The sequence below is a fragment of the Aptenodytes forsteri genome, unplaced genomic scaffold (assembly GCF_000699145.1).
Source record: "Aptenodytes forsteri isolate BGI_AS27 unplaced genomic scaffold, ASM69914v1 Scaffold326, whole genome shotgun sequence".
Taxonomy (NCBI): Eukaryota; Metazoa; Chordata; class Aves; order Sphenisciformes; family Spheniscidae; genus Aptenodytes; species Aptenodytes forsteri.
In genome coordinates this window covers 1,771,501-1,788,234 of record NW_008795677.1, presented here as the reverse complement: position 1 = coordinate 1,788,234, position 16,734 = coordinate 1,771,501, and the positions used below count along the sequence as shown (strand labels likewise).

The window sequence follows — 16,734 nt, the reverse complement described above, 5'->3', positions numbered from 1 at the left end:
CTTCTTCTAGTGCAGACTAGTGGCTGTGTATGAATGCTCAGGTCGACACTGAGGCTTCTCCTTCTGTGCTTTCTGAATCTTGGTGGCCTTCCTCTCCTTTTGGTGACTAGAAGAGGAAATAAAGGTCCCAAATAAATGGGTGTGCTGTCTTCCTGACATTAGACAGCACGTATGACCATAACTGACGATGGGTGTGGAAATTAACTCCCAGGCTGTGAAAGAGTCTGTCTCTCTCCATCTTTGGACATGAGGAAAAATTTCTGTACTGAAAGAGTGGTTAAACATTGGAAGAGGCTGCCCAGGGAAGTGGTTGAGTCCCCATCCCTGGAGGTATTTAAAAGACGTGTAGATGAGGCACTTAGGGACATGGTTTAGTGGGCATGGTGGTGTTGGGTTGACAGTTGGACTTGATGATCTTAGAGGTCTCTTCCAACCTCAATGATTCTATGATTCTATGATTCTCTCCACTCACTGTTGAAAAGCCTAATGAGACTAGCCTCCTAATTTAGGCAGCCGTGTTAGACATCTAAGGCTAGATAGAGCAAATACTCCTAATAATGGAATTTGAATACATGATAAAAATAACAATGACTAAAGAAACTGTAGTTTCATTTAGTCTACTACCAACAGTAGTCTGGTGGTAAAACCTGCTCTTAGCAAGTCTAATCAATGCACACCACAATTGGTATCCTGCACCACCTATGCTAGGGCTCCCAATATTTTTCATATCCAAGTGGCTGAAGTTATGGCAGCGATATTAGGAATTACTGCAAAAAAATTCAAAGGCAAGGAAGGAGAGCACTGGAAAAAGAAAAACCTCGCTTGCAGTGTTAGAGGCTTTATTATATTTAAGCCTGAAATAACTTGCATTTTGTTGGGGTTTATTTTATTCCCCCATCTGTTCTACCCTTTTCACTACTTACTTTCTTTTTTCATTTTAAATTCAAGTTCTGATGAAATTGGAGTTTTCTGAAAGGCTTTGGGGAAAACATTTGTGTTGATGAAATGAGAAAACTTGTGAAAATAAAGGTTTTGAAAATAGAAGTGTTTTTTAGTCAGAATGTTTAAAGAAATGCAGAAAAAAAGACAATAAAATCATCTGAACATACAAAGACATTGTTATAATTTTGATTTCTTTAAGAAAATTCTTCAGGCTTAGTGATTCCTCCTGAAAACAAGGAAAAACAGATTTTTCTATTCAAAGTAATTGTATAATAGGGCAGATGAATATACATTCAAATCACTGTTATATACCACTTTTAAGACAACAAAGACTTTCTCAATTCATTTGTTGAAATAGCCTGTCTTTTTTTCAGGACCTAACCCAAGCCTAATTAAAATCAAAGGTAGAACTCCAGTAGCTGATAAAATATGTTAATCTACTAAGTTCTGTTAAAATGAGTATTGGGGAAAAGATTTCAGACGCAAGGACGTGAACAAATTTCAGCTAAGAGAAAATTTTGGAACTTTGTGGTTCAGAAATGTCTGCATACCAGCACCTCATTATTGCTGGCAATGTTTGCACAGCTTAGAGGTGTGAACCCCTATTTAAATGCATATTCCCTGAATAGTGGATTTTGAAAGTCTGTCAGAAAATCAACCCTCTTAACACAGCATTTAAATCTGTACTCAGCCTTCAATGTTGCTGAAATCTCCGTGGGACTTAAACTTATGCTTAAATGCTGTCCTTAAGAGAAATTTTCCCGAGGAAGTAATTTTCTGAAACATGGCCTGTAAATGCTCTGAAAAACAGCAAAGTGTCTTTGTCTTCCTATTTCACGAACCTCAGATCGATTATAAAAATACCAATTTTTAAAAGTTCTGCAGAACGAGCTCTTTCTGTCACGCATGTGACACGCGTGTCAGTCACATTTCTAGCCGGCAGTTTGAAAACCAGACTGCAGAAGCAGCTGCCTTTGTCATAAATTTAACTCGACATCTTCTCTGCAGGGCTTTCTATTAGGATCTTTTTAAAAAAAAAAAAAAAACGAAAAAGAATGAAAGTGTCAGTCCAAATGCGATGAGCAAATGCTATTTTATGGGAGACCTACACATACTGCTTTTTGTTCAGACTCCATGACGATCAGGAACCTGCAATGCCACGTGTTGGATAAAAAGCACTTAAAAAACTCATTACAGCGACATAAAAATACCTGCTTTTGCCGTTTGAGGGGATGCGTGCATTGGATGCCGGGCGGCACCTGAGGCCTGGTGGGCTTTCCTGCCGAGCTGAGGGACGAGGACAGGAGGTAGCGGAGTGGATCTGTGACGCTGCTCAAATAATCCCATCTCTCTCACTTAAACTTTGTGTGCTCGATTGGAGGACGTTTCAAAAAAAACCCCTTCCAATTTCAATGTTGGTTGCTGAAAGCTTTGATTAAGAGGCGGCAGGAGCTCATGTGCCTGGAAAGAGGTAAAAACCTCAGGCACGGTAAAAGCTTTCTGTGCCTCAAGTGCAAACTGCTAGGCGGTGTTGATACGATAATTTGATCAGCTTGTCGTAGCTGCAGTCCCTGGCAGCTCTCCTCCCGCGGCTGCCTCCCAGGAAAACCCTGGCTGGTTTTTAAGTCACAAGTGATCATGTCTGACCTGCGGGTTTCCCCCCGCCGCCTCTATCAGTTGTGGTAAATGTTATCTTCCGGGCTTCAGAACAGAAAGTTTTTCTTGTGAAGCGTGGAGAGAAAATGTATAATTAAGTTTCTATCTCAAAAAGTGGTAAAACTATCCTTGAAGCAGTCGTTAAATGTAAATCGATTCAATGATTTCTGCCTGAATCTTCAGCAAGCCTTAAACAACGGGGATGCAGGAGCCCCTGTGTCTGAATGAATGGAGGGCCAGTTTCTGAAATCACGTTGACTTTATATTCACCACTGAAACATATGACTGGAAAACTGATAAAAACACTTAGGATAGGCACAAAGGGTGAATGTACAAAGGAGGCCGAATAATATCCCCCCCACACTCTTTGGATGTGTACCGCACTGGCGTTCCTCACCCACTGCCTCTCTCTCTTCTATTAAAGCTGTAACTGTGGCAGCTTAACCAGGCATGTGCTAAATTTATTGAAGATATTCTTTTCTTTTTACAGCTATTAATTACAGATGGGCAGCAACTGAGAAACGGTGCAACTGTAGAAATGGATGAAGTTCAAAAGTTTGTTGGAATTTCTCTGCGTTGTAATTATTCTGATGTCTTCACGTGATTTATACAATGATTATCTTGCAGAAAAAACATTTCTATGAAAATGTTTTCAGACACCATTCAGCAGGGGACATGTTGAGGGGGGCTGAGCGATGGTAACTTACAGCCATCAGGTCCTTTTGATGGGTGTTCAGAAACTCTCAACAACCATTCCTCTAAGCGCGGGATTTTTTCTAATTCATGAATTCTGAACTTCAGGTCCTTCCTGGGTAGCTAGAAAATGTCTGAGACTGTTAAGTGCCAAATTGTCTCGCAGCACTAAATCTCCAGCAAACAACCAGTGTAAACTAAAATTTAAAAAGAGCTAGACTAAGAAACAACATTCTCCTTTTGAAAATATCAAGAGACTTTTTTTTTTTCAGAATCCATGTTAATTCTTTAAACCAACTATTTCCAGTTAATATTTACATTTCAAGAAAGGAAGATTTTAAATTAAGCTTTATTTTCAAAATTCTTGCTCAGCTCTTAGTATCTCACTATTTTGAAAATAATGGCACCTGCTGAGAGCCAGTCGTTATAAGCCACCATCTTTTGTGGCAAGGCTGAGAATCAGAGGCTGGAAGAATATGGGAAATGTCATTCACTTATCAAAATAGTTGGTATATGGGTATAGTTCTGAGAACATTATAAGAAGGTGGAAAAAAGGAGAGATCATTTTCCTCCGAAGACTCACGGAGTGAAATCTTACTGTTTTGGAACTGACACCAAAATTAATGTTAAATACAGTGGGGCCAGCCAAATAGTTGGCACAAAAAGACGAACACAGGTAAGTAGTCTTATTTTAAAATTAACTAGAAATCTGTCAAAGAATTCAAGCATCGAGGAGGACTTTTAAAAGTAATAAGGCACCTAATTTTGTGACTCTGCACATCTTTCAGGTTAGAAACCTGCTGGTTTCATGTCCTCAGGAACAACTTTGTGGACTTCTTAATGCTGTTGAAAGGAAAAAAAATCAACGAAAACATTCATGATTATTTTCTTTTGCTGTTGCATTTTGTGACTTTGTGTTAGATATCTGTATAAAAGAGATTTTTAGCTGAACCATATATTCAGCTCAGTGATGCTTTTCTGTTTGTAAAACTCTTGAAAAAGTCTCAAGTAGCAGAGCTGAGATTTTCCGAGTTACAGAATTTCAAAGTTTCGCTTGTTGATACACAGAACTTTGTTGCATTTTCTGAAAATGAAAGAAAAGGAGACATTAGGGACATAGTTCTGGATCTTGTTAACAAAGCCATCAGATGTAACCAGATTTACAACTGTCTGTAGATACAGGAACCAACTTCTGTAGCCCTCCAGTATACCAGTCCCCTGAGCTCTGCCATTTCTCAAGAATTGGGTTTGACATTTTGATGCTGTGAACGAGTTAACTTCTAGAAAAGAGGGAAAAAAAAAAAGGAGGAGGGCGGGAAAGTAGAGAGAAGATGGAAGGAGGAGGTACTAAGATTGTAAGGTAGTTCACAGGTACTTGCAGGAGGTGAGAAGGTGGTTTCTAAAAGGTGAGGGGAGGACAGAGAGCGCTGGGTAGATGCACTGAGCTGGCACAGCAGGGGAAGAAAGACAATATTCCTGGCAGAGAGGGTTATTATGGAAATATATTTATTAGCTCTCCCCTGCTATACACATGTAAGGTCTACTTTGCCCAACCACCCCAGCCATGCTTTTCCATTCTGACTAACTTTAGCCCTTAAGCCAGTTAAGAGTGCCTTAAAAAGCTCCCTTGAGCTGCTCTCTGGAACAAAGCCGATGACAAACTCTGTTCAACAGTTTTGACACCCTCATACTGAGCCAGTGTGTGTCTGAAGGCAGCAGGAGGAAACGGCTCCGTAAGCCTTTCCCACTGTCACTCCCGAGTGAGTTTGTCACGTCCAAGGGTGAGACAGCTCTTCCGTAAGTAACGCGCCGGCACTCAAAGGGGTGCTTCACACAGCCTGTAACTCAGCACAACGGGAGCGTATTTCATACTTTTAGAAAGCGCTGTTACCTGCTTTAGCGTTAACACCTCAGTCGGTCTTTGCTGCGTCAGTATTGACTTGCTCCTCACTAAAAATAAATAAATAAAGGGCAGTGCATGCCTACAGGTGTCTCCTTCCCCCTAAATTTGACAAGATGAAAGCTTACAGTTGGGCCGTATGATTTCACTAATAGCACTGTAATTGCGGTCTCTCTGCTGATATTCTGAGATCTAAAAAGAAGAATGAGGCACGAGAAAGAACCAGCTGACCAAGTCTGATGTTCACTGAACAGTGCTTTGTTAAACCAGACATCAATATTTATTGAGCATCTATCTGAAAGGTAAAGGTGAGAGAGCCCAGTAACACTACTATCAGATTGCTATTTTGGATTCAGTTAACTTGTGTTGAAGTTTTCCTGCTGTTCCGCACCTCATCTTCAGCTGTTCATCAACCCTTCCCTGAAATTACCAGCCTCTCAGAGATGTCAGTGTCACTGCACGTGTAGTCTCTCCGTGAGCCAGTTTTGCCGAACTGAGCTGTGTTAGATAACCCCTATTACTGGAAGTGTTTTAGCTGTTGGATTCATTTAGACAGAACTGGGTTAGAAGCAGTTACACATGCCATTACGTGACAGTTTGGAGAATTCTGTAACCTCCAGTAGTGATGAAATGGGAGATGGGATCAGGAGAAAGTAGAGTGATAACCTCTTAATCTGGCACAATTGCTGCCCAAATAGTCTTACTTAGCATCAAGGACCCTACGTGGGCAAGTTGCATTCGTTAATACTGAGAAGGTAATATAATTATTATACCTGAAAACCTGACAGTGTTGCTGTTCTACCTGCTACTTCCTAAAAGTGGCAGAATCAGACTTGCAGTTAGGCTCATAATTTTCTGTTACATTAGGAAAATAGTCTTCTATCAAGAAGGGATGTTGTGTAACTCTGGAGCAGTCAGTGGCTAAAACCTCAGCAGGTTACCTTCTTGCTCATTAGGTAAAGAAAACAGTTGTCAGAAGTGTTTTACTAAACATTAAAAGTAAGGGAGTCAAACACAACTAGGATGAGGTGAGTTACAGCAGGTTACAGCATCTTATTTGTGTGAAACTTTCACTGAGTATGTGAGAGAGAATGAGATTGGAAGAGGTGTCATAAGCCATGCATTTTTCCTAATAACCTATTAGTATGTGAACTAAAAAGTGTCCATATTTTTATGTATGACATTATTTTCAAATTTGACCATGAGAAGGGGTTTTGGTGTCAGCTGCTAGAAGAAGAAAAGTCTAAGTGCACAGAAGAGTTTGAAAACCAAAAACGTGTCCATGGACCAGGAGGTAACCTTTAAAAAACTACAGAAGTTTTAAACTTCAGTATTTAGGGCACTGCAGTATTAATGCAGCCAGAGGATAGTACCATAGATGCAAATACTATCTAGTACAGTATAGTAAAGTCTAGAACAAGTCTGAATTTATTTTAAAAATACACCTGATTTTCAATGCAAAATTGTATTTGCACTTTTAACTTGATGGAGTCTTTATGAACAGTTACGTGAAGGTGAATATTTTTCCTAATGACACTATATTTTTAAATTTTCTCAGTCCAGATCCTTTTTGGCAAGCTTATCACTGGGCTGTCCAACCTGCGTTGCTGCACAGATTGGGGCAACCTCTCCCATCCTGACTGAGACAGGAGCTATAGAAGGTGAGATGGCATTGAACACGGAAAGGAAATGAAGTGCTCCTGTCACATGGGAGACTTTCATACAGCCTAAAAGATAAATATAAACCAAAACCTAATTTATTAGGTGCAGACACTTGGAAGCATATTAGCATTTTCATGTTTACTTAGACTCATGTGTAATTAGTTTAGTGGCTGTAAACTTCTCTCAAGGGAATAAATTACTGAAAAAAATCCCTTCCCAAATACTGTATTTAGTGAGGTAAACCAGCAGATCTTAAAAGAACCTCAGCAATCCAGACAAAATGGGACATTGTCATGTAAAGCATTATCCCATTTTTTTCCACCAGGAAAATGGTTCCAAAACAGGAAGAAAAGGAATAGAACTCCAAGAAAAAGAGGCTGCTTCTGACATTTTAAATCGGTATTTAAGAATGGAGGTGGTAGGACGTTGGCTTGCCTCTGAAGGTGGCTAAAGGACATATGAAACCAGGCAAAGATACTAATTTCACATTACAGTTTCTTCTAAGCAAGGTAATCCCATGTATGTCCCACTGACAATGTGCACCGTGTAGCATATGTCCAGATTGATTAAAATGTAATTCTGAGCATTAAATATGGTACATTACAGAAGGGTAAAAATAGTGAAAGATCCGACTCTGGGGATCTTTTTAAAAAAATTGCATGTGTTTCTGGCTGGTAATTCTGCCTTGAAGAATGAAAAAAAAGTTCTAAAAGTTATACACCCCCCCCAATTTTAAGAAAAACAATTAAAGACAAAGCCTAGTCTAGGACTTACTGAGCTGAGCACCTGACCACATGTTTAAGACCCCGTGACGAGAGCAGCATTTCAGCATGTGTGTTGAAGTGTATATGCTTTGGTGGGTACAAGAACTGTTTCTTGGGCTGACAGCAGTGGCAGGAGAAAGGAAAAAAAACCTGCTTGTGGGAGGGCTGAGTCTCTTGGTACTTCTGTATATTACGTTTTGTAGTTCTGTCCGAGTTCTGTGAACAGATGTGTTTTTATAAACCTAAATAAACAACCCAGAGAGCTCATAAACACCTGGGATGGCTACCAGACGGGTGGTCATCTGTTTGAGCCTTCAATTGCATTTTCTCTATAATTAGTTGTCTAATTACTTGTCCAGAGTTGCAGCTAATGTATTTACACGTGTAATTAATTATACTTTAAAAAAAAAAAAAATCAAACAACCATTTTCAGTTGTTTGTCCTTTTTACTTCATTTGTGGAGTGTCAAACTATCATGCTACTGAACTATTACCAGATTTATTTATGGACTACATTATGACTCCGTTCTGGATATGTCTGTAGAAGGACATATGATACCTAATTATTTCTCAGGCTAAGTAAGGAAATAATGAATATCAATTGCAACTAAGTTAAGCATTGTGGCCAGTGGTAGGCAGGGCAGGAATACTTCAAGAGTACCTCCAGGGCTGGGGAGAGAGCTGAGAGATGCTAACTAGCCATGATTTTTATTCTTTTTTTTATTAATTAAGAAGCGGGCCCCATTGACTTGTAACAGTATGTTCAACTTTCTGAAAGCTGAATTTGGAGAGGGAGCTTAGACTTACCGGTTTCGTGAGACTCTTGGCAAACTTCTGGTAGTGGGCAAAATTTTAATACTCACCTGTGAGAGAATTCTGTTATTACGAGGTGCCCAAAGAACAGCTTTGCAAACGTGCCTTTTTCCACTTTGTGTGGTGTAGGTGGTGGTGGTCACGGTGTTAGTGAGACTGAGAGCATGGGACAGGGCAGCTGCGTGTTGCCTGATCCCCAGATGCACACCCTTCTGTTTCTGAAGCCATGGCAGCTCGGGGCTCTGGCTGAGCTGCTGGTTTTCCTCTTCTCAAGTCTTCTTCTCTCATCCGCACTTAAAGCTCTGTTTGTGCTTTCATTTTTGCCCAACTCCAGGATCCCTGTGGACATGCCCTTTCCCCCTTCCTCCCCATGCCAGAATGTGGATATCTCTCACTGCCCATTCTTCCCACGTTTCCTCTTATTTCCTCTTTTGTCAGGGATCTGTGAAGCCACCACAAATCCCACCTTTCCTTCCCGTTGTCTAGGATATGTCATCCTGTGGCCAGCACTTTTAACTCCACCGTGACAGAGAAGAGAGACCGGGCAAGCTGCTGCTGTGTTATTCAAGCTGCACAGTAAAATCAAAGGCACATAAAAGAGAAAAGCATCACTAACGATTTTTACAAGTCTGTCCAATATTAGTGTAATTGAAAAGAACTGCAATTTTGTTTTGAAGACCGCTTCAAATATTGATCAGTATTTCTAGAATTAACTGAACTTTGGGGAAAACTCACCAGGTTTACAGATTTTGGTTTTGTCTTTAAAATGTTAAGCCACATTCAATCTGTGTTATAGTCACTGGAGAGTCTGAATGAAAAACAAAGGCTGAGGAGGGAACCTCATAATAATTAAGAAATATTCCCAGCTGCTGAATGGTTTCCAGGACAAATGGCAGGGAACTGATATGTCTGTGACACTGCGAGGTCAAGTGCACCCTCCCAAACCCATCTGGCAGTAGGTAGTATTAAGAACAGTTGTTATTGTGTTCGGTGTAAAAGACTAAAACCTGACTGTATTCTGGCAATAGGACTACTCAGGTTGCAGACTGAAGATCTTAGGGCATAAAAGGTATTAGATTAGATACTATTCTCTGCTTTGGTCTAACACATAAATGCTTTATTGTGGTCAAACTCAACTCTTGGATTCAGAGTCAGTACCAAACAAATCAAACAGAGATATCAAACAGCAGCGAAACGAAACCTCATCCAAAAAACTCGCTGAATAGATAGGTGGAGTTTCATAGGGCACCTCTGCATGGACCAGTGCAATGCTGTGCCAAGAAATTGGCTCAGGCCCAGAAAGCGGCCGCAACCCCCTTGGCATCGGCAGGGGCTGTGCCAGTGCCATGGCCAGCGCTCCTTCTGCAGGAGCTGAAGAGATGCTGCTCTCTGTTCAGCCACATCGCGTACCCACGGCGTGCGTGGGCTACTCCAAAGGAGATGGATGAAGGAAAGAAAGCCAAAACAAAGTCTTAAGCCACAAATAATGAAACATCTACAAAATGTTGGGATTAGGAAAAAACTGAAATCAGAAGTAAAACTGGCAGGACTAACTCATTGAACTACTAAAAATGAGGACTAGGACACTGTCCACTTACTTCCTTCTGATAGATCTATTAAAATTAAAAACACTTTATTTGCCAACTCATTTTCCATTAAGTTTGTAACTTTAGTGACATGCTAAAGGTGAACAGTGGTATGTTGCAGAGCTTAGCAGGTGTATCAAAGGACCAGCACTCACAGACTCTGAACCTGGTAATTACAGTATAATTAATTTTTCATAGCTCTAAAATATGATATCTATACAAAATCTAAATTCACCTTTATTCTTAGCCATTAGTTAATTAGTATAGCCCCACTTTGAGAAGGATATGAATAAATTACAAGGGAAATGACTGACTCCGTTAGCTTGTATGTCTCTGGCCTAAATCTTATAGTTGTATCTAATATTAGAAATAATAAAGTATGAAAGCCTGCTCTTCAGAAAACTATCAAAGAAAATGAAAAAAGTGACCATGCAAGTCAGCAGACAAAGAAAATGGGCAGGCTGTAAATGCAGCAAAAGGAAATATGTCTGAGCAAGAAGATGGGCTCAGTGACTGAGCTAGGCTACAAGATCACTGGTGATGACTAGAATTAGACGGTTTGGGAAGAGCTACAGAAATTCTGCAGTAGGCAATTACAGATTCACCTTTCAAGAGGATGAATTTCTTTCAAACCCTTGTTACCCAGAGACTCCAGATCTGTAGTATGAGATTTTATGTTCTTTCTAAAGCTGTTTAAAGATAGTTAAGAGTTACCTCTGAAGGCTCTTATTATCTATAGATAGATCCCATTCATCCTTGAAGCCTGCTAAACCACTAGCTTCAGTAATATGTTGCAGTAGTTAGATGAAAACTGCCTTAAGAATAGAAGCGAAAAGGAGAACCTTTAGGAACTTAAAGAACTTGGGATTGATTTTGGTATGTACTTAACTCACAACGACACTGGCAAATAACATTTCATTAGAGAAGATATAACTAGGTCTCAGCACCCCCCAAAAAGAAAAAAAAAAAACAACAAACCACACTTGCAGTGATTTCTATGGGCTTTAGATCAGGAATAAAAAGACAAAACACAGAATAAGATGGCTAAAAAAAGATACTGGCTTTCCAAACTCTGAAATAGCTCCCAATGAATGGGTGAGATGATAACAAAGATGCTACATGGTAGCTTCAGTGGTGTGGAAAAGATGGAGAGCTAGACTAATTTGCCCAAACCCAGGCATCAGGGGAGATGCTCTGCAGTACCTCAGCGAGCTGCTGCCGGGGGATGATGGACCCACGCCATGGGTACCAGCCCCAGGTACCCTCAGGGGCTGTGTCCACATGGAGCCGGTGGCCACCTCCTGTCCCTGGTGGAGCCGGGAGCCACTCAGAACAAGAAATGAACCCAGATCATTTCCTCTGATTATCTGTATATCAGACTAATGATTAGGTGATCTTAAAGAAGCAGTTTCACCGCAGTAAGCGGCTGTGATTCCCGTAGGTAAACAACTGAATGAATATTCTGCAGAAATTTCTGCACTTGATTATTTCAAGCTGTTTACACAGTTAGATACAAAACCAAATACAAGGAGTTGATTCTGTACTGAACTATTTACCTGAAGCCATTTGGTGACGATAGCTAATACTCACTACTCAAGGTAAAGCTCATTGCATTGCTTCATTTCTGTCATTATAATGAAATACTGCTTTGCTTCAGATCTGAAGTGTGGCATAAGCTTACCTTCTTTCTGACAGATTTTCTTCTGGATGTAACTGCTTCTTTATGCCATTCACCACTGAGCTATATGTATTATTTTTTTCTCTCTGTCTCTTTTTTTTTCTCTTTTTTTTTTTTCCTAGTTTAATTAATATGATCACCTGGCTTATCAGAAATGACCTGCGCAATATACATGAATCACCTTTTTCAGTTGGTAAGCTTATTTTATGCAGCAGCTTAAGGCATTGTGCAACAGCATACAGTCTTAAATTAGGGCTGGCAATTTTCAGGGTATTAATCTGCTGGCATAATAGAATAAATCAGAAAAGATTTGATAAGATAAAACTTTGTTCTTTCGTCCCATTTCCAGCTGTAGGATTTCAAAATGCTTTTGGCTGTGGCTGCTTTCAGTGATGGCTGCTTTCAGTACTGGCTCTCCAGGCATCCTTATTCCAGTCTCTTAGGTGGGGAAGGCAAAGGAGCGGAGAGGGAAATTGTCTGAAGCCATTGAAAAAAAGTCTGCCAAAACTCAGCCGAGAATTTTGTGATCTTAACAGCGAAAGATCTCGCCTCACTTAAAGGCAACTGTCTGGGGACTGGCAAGAGGGGCAGAGAGACAAGACAAGCGCGTAGATGTAGGTTGTAGGTATGTGGGTGTTTAATTGACGAAAAGGCTCAATTCTGTAGCCAGAGTCCTGTGAAGACACATTTTGTGTATCTAAAGCTCGTAATGGTTCCAAAAATCTTTAAACTATTTAATTAAAAAAGAAGCTATAGCTCTAGAAAACTGGGGGGTTTAATACAGTTGCAGCTTCCAGAGGTTTAAGTGGAGAATATGGGGAGGGTTGGGGGGGGACTAGAGAAGTCAGCCATGACCTTAAGTACTTGTTACTTTGAAGATGCAGTCGCACTTTGTGGTCTGCCTAACGCGATTCACAGTGGGAAGACAGACATTTTGCCTGCACCATAACAGCTTTTGAAAAGGCAGATACCTTGGGCTGTCTTGCGTTTTTTTTATTTTATGATTAATCATTAACTGATGCCCTTTACAAAATAAAAATCAGGCACAGCAGCTGGGTTATTTGCCTTTGAAAAGCTGTTACTATGCGCACAGCATGCCTTTCTTCTTGTCACTAATAATATCACAAAGATGTAAGGGGGGAAAATGCTACACTGACATCATTTCATGTCCAGTACAAATGAAAGTGCCATAAACATTCGGAAAACATATGAATAGGAACAGCTTCGCTGACAAATGCTTCCACTGGGCCATCATGAAGGATGATATGAAATGCGTGGTTAGTATGCACGGATAGAGGCTCAGGAAGCATTTCTATACAACTGTCAAGCTATTTTTTTAATTCGTTTCTCTTTGCAAGTCACCTATTTACCTCCACATTTTTCCTATTTTTGTTCCTCAAAGAGCAATTGAAAAAGAGGTAGAACTCATTAGTGGATACACTTCTGCAGCAAGACCTGAGCCCCTAACAGCATCTGTCCCAAGAATGTCCGTGCCCACTTTGGTCCAGTCAATGTATATGAAACCATAATGCGCGTGAGAGTCAATGTAAATCCTGCCTCAGTTAACTATGCTGACCCTGTGAGAAATACCGGCATATAAAATGTGGGGGGGAGGCACTGATTTGAAAACCACACCATATAATAACATACGAGCTCCCACTGAAGTCAGACCAAGGTCCATTAAGTTCCATTACTTAATGGAAGAGAAACTGAAAATTTGTGTAGTCATCCTACAGCACCCTTCCAGATCTCACTGGGAACATTTTGAAGCCTGGAAATGAATTCAGGATTTCAGCCTACGCTGGGGCATGGACAAAGCAACCGGTCCCTGATAGTCTCTCACAGTTCTGCCAATCGATATTGAACACCTTGAGCACAGTAGGAAGAGTTAGGGGATAGCCAGGTAGAACCGAGCGTATTGCTAGACACTATGCAAATATTCATGATTTGCAAATACAGTATAAATACACACGGGCAGCAATGTGAACATATATTACAAGCCAAACAACTAATTCAGAGAGGCCAAGTGAGTATATGGGTAACTGAGCGCGCGTGCACACACACACACACACATATATACGTATACATGTGTGCAGGGGTATATTTAAATACATGAGAAGCATTGTAAAGAGAAAAGGAAAGTGAGCGTGAAAGAAAAGCAAGCATATGTGTGCACGGCTAGGTCAAGATTTCACAGCAGTGTGAGAAATAGTGATAGTATCACCCCAGTAATCATTTGGGGTTCAGTTTTATGGTGCTGGTGACAGCAGCAGAGCACTGAGTTATCAGCAAGAATTTAGGTGTGGCGGTCAAAGGTTGGTAGCATCCTGGGGGTTGATGAGAGCCACGTCAAGGAAGTTTTAAAGTATTTTGAGCAGAATAAAAAGTTTGCAGCGGGGTCAATGGATTTGGGAGCCTCCCTAAAGGAGAAGGTGAGCGGGAGCCTGACGGCAAAGTCCTATGAGAGGCTTTAGGAGTCACTCCTTCCCCAGGGGCTTTTTCTGTTTTTCTCAAATCGATGGGGTATGGACACCTACCACCCTCCCAGCTGCCTTCTTCCATCACGAATGACCACCACCCTCAGTCCCTGGCAGAGGTGACCTCCCTCTCCTTCTGGTGGCCTCACCTGCCTTCTTGCTCTGCGCCTGCCGCTCAGGGCAGGGGAAGTGGCAGAGCCTCCCTCACTCCTGGGGGGGCACGACGAAGGGGCTGAGGAACCACAGAGTGGGATTTTGAGTCCCTGCTTCACCATGTGTTGGCAAGATACCTGTGTCCTCCTTGCTTGCCTGATCCTCGGTGCATTATAACTTGATCTTCTCAGCTGTTTCCTTCAGATATGTGTAACAAACAAATGAGTGTTTGTGATGGACAGAGCGGCAGAGAAATCTCAAACAATTTATTAATAATAGTCCATCTGCACACACACAAAAAATCCTAGAAGCGTGTAATCCATTTAATTTTAAAATAACCTAGTCTATCTCTCTGAATACTTTTTATATTGTTAAATAAGATTGAAGTATAAATGATGATCTCCAGATCTGAATCTGGGTTTCTAAACTATCCAACTGCATCTACAACCCTGTCATGAGAGCACCCTGTCATCAAATGCCACATCTTTTCAAGGCAGCTCACATGTTTCTAAAGCTCTCCTTAGTAATTAAATGACTTTATCACTATTATAACAAATGTCACTCATATTGTTAATGAAAGCATTAGGCTAGTGTTTCAACTAAAAGCTTAGCAGGGGTTGTTAGTATATTTTGGATTCTCTGTTTTAAATTTTTTGCCCTTTTTTTTTTTAATTGGAAGCCTAATTTGAATATAGAACATGCAGGTTTTAAAAAGTTGCTTAGCATTTGAATATTTCTTTTTTTCCCCTGCAGAGGCCTTTTCAGATCTGTTCTTAACACATTTAGTACAAAAGTCAGTTATCAAGAATAATACATTAAAAAGATGGATGAAGAGATGTAGAACATTAATATATGTTGTTGTTGGTAAGCTTGACAGCTGTCATCTTTGCCTGTGTGCATTTATCTCATACTCTGTATTATTTATTCATCTAAAACACATTTGAAAATGAAGCAGATGAAAGGTAATGTAAGATAAATTAAGTCTGTTTAGGGCAACTAGAGATCAGAACGGGATAAAATACTTGCAGGAGCAGAGCACCTGGGTATTGGTGGCTGTTTCCATACATGAAGTGTTTCACTTAAAAACATGACTCGAATTATTCAAGAGTAGATAGCATCTCTAACCCCAAAGCATCTTTAGTTTATTCTTCTGAATGTGCGCATAATAAATATTTTATATTTTAAACTCTGAGGCTTCAAATGATTGAAGGAGGCAATAGGAGGAAAAAAAAGTTAAGAGAAGAAAGCAAGCAAAGAATCATAGAATCATTGAGGTTGGAAAAGACCTCTAAGATCATCGAGTCCAACCATCGACCCAACACCACCAAGAAGCAGCAATCTCAAGAGAAAGATGGGTGCATCCAAGATACATTTATTGCAGGATTCACCTTGTAATAAAACACCACATCTGCATTAAGAGAATGGGAAAATGCAGTGCAGGTGAGGATACGTAGGCTAAGCAGGTGTGTCCTGGCACAAGCATAACTGAGGCCAGATGGTGATTAAGCATTCTTGCGTATCTTTTTATGCTGAGCTAGATCACAAAGTAAAACTAGTGGAGTTTCAAATTTTCTCATCTCCTTGTGTTTGAATTGTATTTGATTTCATGTAGCTTAGCTCAAGGCAATGGAATTGTTTGGGGTATCCATATTTTTCAGCTGCTGTTGGGTGTTGAGCTGGTGTATTGCCATTGCTGCTAGATGTTGCATGAAGGATGGTGGGTTGACCTCTGTCTGCATAGCTTTATGCTGTAAAGTGTTCTTACCACTATGATTTGCATTCCCCTTGCTCAATTTTATCCCTGTTACATGGTAGTAAATGGCCTGGGAAACCTGGGTAGAGTCGTATTAATCATAACAATCAAGGGCTCTGGCTTGAAAAATCCACGTTAAGTGCTTCAAGCTGGATTTCTTTTTAAATGGCTGGTTAACTAATCCAATTAAGGGCTCCTGTACTTATTATTTTGCTGGTTTATTTATGTGGGCAGTAGGATTTTAGGAACTATACAGCATACAAGTGATGAGAGTTTGATTTATTCTCATCTTTTCTGTCCCCTCCTACCATGTTAGGACCTAGCTGCTCTTCACAGATCAGTGTTGTCTTAGGAATATATCTGCAAGCTAGAAGCTAATCAATAAGTGAAATGATTGTACCCCTGTACTTGGCACTGGTGAGGCCGCACCTCGAATACTGTGTTCAGTTTTGGGCCCCTCACTACAAGAAGGACGTTGAGGTGCTGGAGCGTGTCCAGAGAAGGGCAACGAGGCTGGTGAAGGGTCTAGAGAACAAGTCTTATGAGGAACGGCTGAGGGAACTGAGGCTGTTTAGCCTGGAGAAGAGGAGGCTGAGGGGAGACCTCATCGCTCTCTACAACTACTTGTAGCGAGGGGGGTGTTGGTCTCTTCTCCCAA

General features: G+C 40.6%; 1 pseudogene; it reads left to right on the top strand.

Annotated features, from left to right (window-relative positions):
* Positions 1-16,734, top strand: part of LOC103901710 — a 67,272-nt pseudogene that overhangs the window by 37,620 nt on the left and 12,918 nt on the right.